Source organism: Pipistrellus kuhlii, unplaced genomic scaffold, assembly GCF_014108245.1.
Source record: "Pipistrellus kuhlii isolate mPipKuh1 unplaced genomic scaffold, mPipKuh1.p scaffold_m20_p_4, whole genome shotgun sequence".
NCBI lineage: Eukaryota > Metazoa > Chordata > Mammalia > Chiroptera > Vespertilionidae > Pipistrellus > Pipistrellus kuhlii.
Window position 1 is genome coordinate 66,321,595 of NW_023425540.1, and position 4,727 is coordinate 66,326,321.

Below are 4,727 nucleotides of genomic sequence, written 5' to 3' on the forward strand. Positions count from 1 at the left end.
AAACTAATCACTATTTGCTGATGATTCAAGATGCAGTTAAAAAAGCAAATACTACTCTAGTACCTACACAGGTCTTTCCTTCAAGAGTGTTTCTTCCATTTCCCCTCATTTGATTTGTTTTCCATTTTAATTTAGTTCCATGTATATGGAATTCTGCCATGGTGAGAAGGACTGAAATTTGATCTACTTATAAATATTTGTTCATAAAACTCTAGTGTTTTTCCAAGTCAGGATTTCAATGTTCTTGGCTCCCCGGCCCACTGAAGGCTGACCCCAGCAGCCTGGGAAGCAGGAATTACCCTCAACAGTCTAACCAGGCTGTTGGCACAGCAGAGAAAAATATTTGATGTGCAAATACCCTCAACTCTTAAAAACTGAGGAAAAACTATAAATTAGAATAATCTGGAAAAAAAATTGAGAAATACTTTGGCAAACAAAGAATTTCATTGGCTAGCATAAAAATCCTTTCCAGGGATTAACTGTCTTTTGTCCCCTCACTTTCTTTTCTATTTTTCCAAAGGTAATGTTTTTATTCCTCTAGACCAGTGGTTCTCAACCTTTCTAAAGCCACGACCCTTTAATACAGTTCCTCCTGTTGTGGCGACCCCCAACCATAAAATTATTTTTGTTGCTACTTCATAACTATAATTTTGCTACTGTTAATGAATTGTAATGTAAATATCTATGTTTTCCGATCATCTTTGGCTCTATAGCAGCGGTCTTAGGCTCTGTGTTTTCTGATGGTCTTAGGCTCTATAGCAGCGGTTCTCAACCCAGAGGTTGAGAACCACTAGTAGGGTCAACTAAGACCGTTGTAAAACAGAGATATTTACATTACGATTCATAACAGTAGCAAAATTACAGTTATGAAGTAGCAAAAAAAATAATTTTATTGTTGGGGGTCACCACAACATGAGGAATGTATTAAAGGGCCATGGTATTAGAAAGGTTGAGAACCACTGCTCTAGATGAAGTTATAAAACATTCTATTCAATTTGACATTAACAAGAGCACTTAACTTTCATAGTCTCAATCACAGTCGGAGTCTGAGATTTTGTTGAATGCATGAACTGCCACAGTTGATGTTTTTAGAGATATTCTTTCTTACCATCTTTTGCCACTCTAGTGTGTTCAAAATAATTTCTATTTTCAGAATATCTATTTCTAACATCTCTAATATCATTGTATCACCATCACCAAAACGTACACATCAGGCATTTTTTCCTGATGCTAACTGATAAGCCCAAAAGTGTTATTGAAAATCCTATCTAATAAAATAGTGATATGCAAATTGATAGTTCCGCCACTGTGCCCACCAGCCATGTCCACCAGCCATGCAAATTAACCCAACCAAGATGGCTGCAGCCATGGAGCGAGCAGGAGGCTTGGGTTTCCCCAGCAATGGAGAAAGCCAAGCTTCCCACACACACCCTGGTGGGCCCAGGCCTCCGCTCAAGAGTACAAAGTTTCAATTATGGAAGATAAATAAATAACAAAAAAATGGCTGTGGCCACAGAGCAAGCAGGAGGGATGAAGAAAGCCAAGCTTCCCATCCCTATTCCCCTGGCCTGACTTGGCCTCTGCTCAAGACTACAAAGTTTTAATTATAGAAGATGAATAAATCCCAGATACCAGGGCCTCCACTTGGGTCACTGGGGGGTGTGGCCAGCCTTCAAATCACCACAGGCCCCTAGCGCAGGCCGCCTCATGCCCCAAGGGAACCCCCACCCTGATCTGAGATAACCTTCAGAGAAAATCAGCTGGGCTGGCCCCCACCCATGCACCAGGCCTCTACCCTAGCTAATAAAAGAGTGATATGCAAATTAACCATCACTCCAACACACAAGGTGGCTGCCCCCATGTGGACACAAGATGACACAAAGGGTTCCAGATTGGAGAGGGCATAGGCTGGGCTGAGGGACAACCCCCCCTTCTTGTGCACAAATTTTGTGTACCAGGCCTCTAGTAGAACATAAGCAAAATGTAAAGGAAAAAAAGTTAGAGAAGAGAAGAAGGAAAAAAAATTGGGACACATACCTAAAAAAAGAAATAAAAAGCTGAGAGTGGTGAGTGATGTGTTTAAGTTTACTCCAATATTTTCCATTAATTGCTTTAATTCTTTTGCTCAAGATAAGCTAATTATAGAATCTTTCAGGATTCACATTATGGTTCATTTTTTTTTCTGCTTTGAACTCTTTCAATTCAATTTCAACTAAAAAAAAAAAATATCCCCTGCTATCATTTTAAATTGCCAAAATTTTTTCTTCCAATCAGTTCTATTCATTCTCTTTAGGGCAGGTTGATCACATACAAATGATATACCAAGATGAGGGCCATCTTCAAATAAGACTATTTAAAACAACCCTTACCAGCTCATCATTAAAAAAAATGACCTAAAACTTTTTTCCCCTTAAAATTTAAATATTCATTTTTATCACAACACAGTATGCTCCAGTGCCTGAGAATATTAGGTTAGAATATCAATCTCATATTATCTGAACCAATCAGAGCTGATTTAATGGAAGAGAGATTCATCTTCATGAGTTACTCTTAGGCCAATTCCCTAAACAGACAATGAGTAGGGAAGGGAAAGACCCAGGAGAGTCAGAGCTGAGATGGAAGTGATGTTTTCACACTGCTATAAAGAATGTACAGAGTCCCACCAGCTGCTGCCTGAGCCATCGCGAGTACACCTGTTTCCTGTGCTGCCTCCTCATGGCCCAGGGCCTTGCCTCACTATGGCAGCAGCTCAGCACTGCAAGCTCGAGTTTATGCTCGGCACCAAAGCTGACAGCGAGACCATTCTAAATGGCCTCAAGTCCATTTTCCAGAAGCAGGGGATGACCGAATCGGTGCACACATGGCAGGACCATGGCTACTTAGCGACCTATACAAACAAAAACAGAAGCTTTGCCAATCTGAGAATTTACCCACACGGATTGGTGTTGCTGGACCTTCAGAGTTTCGATGGCGATGCATAAGGCAAAGAAGTTGATAGTCTTTTAAGCAAAGTAGAAGAAAGAATGAAAGAATTGAGTCAGGACAGTACTGGGTGGGTAAAGCAACTGCCACTCATACTTCGAAGAGGGACCATTGACAGGTACTTGGTCCACTGCTGATGGCCGCCTGGTTGAGTATGACATGGAGGAAGTGGTGTAGGATGAAGATGCTCCTTATCAGAACATTAAAATTCTGCACTCAAAGCAGTATGGAAATATTCTCATCCTTACTGGGGATGTTATCTGGTGGAGAGTTATTTGGTGTTTATTCAGGCCATCATGGGCAGTGGCAAAGAAGATTACACTGGCAAAGATGTGCTGATTCTGGGAGGTAGAGATGGGGGCATTTTATGTGAACTAGTCAAACTGAAACCAAAGATGGTCACTATGGTAGAGATTGACCAAACGGTGATTGATGGATGTAAATAATACATGCAGAAAAACCCGTGGTGATGTCTCAGGCAATCTTAAAGGAGACTGCTATCAGGTTCAGGATTATCTAAGGAGATTCGAAAGTATACCAGATATGCTTGAATTGGATCACCTCACAGTTTCAGGAGATGTAACACTTGGCAAGAATGTTTAATTCAAGTTATCATCATTGCAAATCACGGTGACTGAATTGACATCCCACACGGAGCAGTATTAGAGAACAGGATTGTATCTGGGAACCTTGAACCACTGAAATGAAAAAATATTGTGTACACTTTATACTAATCATGGGTTAGTTTCTTACAACAAAATGTTCTCTAGCATTCTATAATAGGCAGGTACTTTTATTGTGTTTACTGCACCTGTAGTGCTAATTTTTAAAATAGAGTTTTCTGCAGTATGCTTTTATTTTAGTCTAAGCAAAGCACAGATGGAAGAAATATTTTTCTTCCAGGAAGAGGATCCTGGAAGTTCATCTTAAAGTGCAATATTGTTTAATTTTAAAACTGGGGCAGCTCTGCTGGAAAATCTTTTAACAGAGGCCTCACTGATGGTCACTTTGAATTGTTTGTGATTTCAAAAATAAAGCTGTGAAGAAAAATAAAAAAAGAATATAAAGTTCAATGTTCTCTCAAGCTTGTACCAATTGAAGCATTCCAAAAACAGCAACAGCCACTCATTGAATTCCTTCTCTGCTCCATGGGCCTTATAATCACCCATTGAGTCCTAATAACCCCCCTGTGAGTGAAATGCTAAAACCATCATACCATGGACGTTTGTTTTTGCTTACTTAGCATCTCTTTCCCATTTTCGAATGAGCAGGCTCCAGATTTTGATTACAGACCTATCCACTCCTTATGCTCAGTCCATCTGCTTGGATACAGCTCCATCTTCAGCACCAGGAAACAGAGCAGGTAACCGAGTCAGGCTAAACAGGACGTGCCCTGAACACAGAAAGTGGTTGGGTTGGGTGTATCTTGGGAGACCAGAAAGCTGCTCTTTAATGATCTTTAACCTGAAAGGTTATAGATTGCAGCTGCTAAAAGTGGCCTGCCACCACATAGGGAGGGAATGTGTCGGGGTGGGAGGAGAACGTTAAGAGAATGGAACCAACACAAAGCAGAGGGGGCTGAGATAGTAGTGAGAGAAACAAGATCCTAACTGAGTCTCCATGACATCACTAGGCCCTGGATGAACCTGAATCCTAAATTCACACCAACCCATCCATTTCTAGTCACTTGAACTAATCCATCCCCCCTTCATTTTCTTGAATCTCACTGGATTGTTTTTTGTTTG

At 40.7% G+C, this 4,727-nt stretch overlaps 1 pseudogene; it reads left to right on the plus strand.

Moving 5' to 3' along the window:
• Positions 1-2,707: 2,707 nt before the first annotated feature.
• LOC118703666 lies at positions 2,708-4,030 on the plus strand (annotated as a pseudogene).
• Positions 4,031-4,727: the final 697 nt, after the last annotated feature.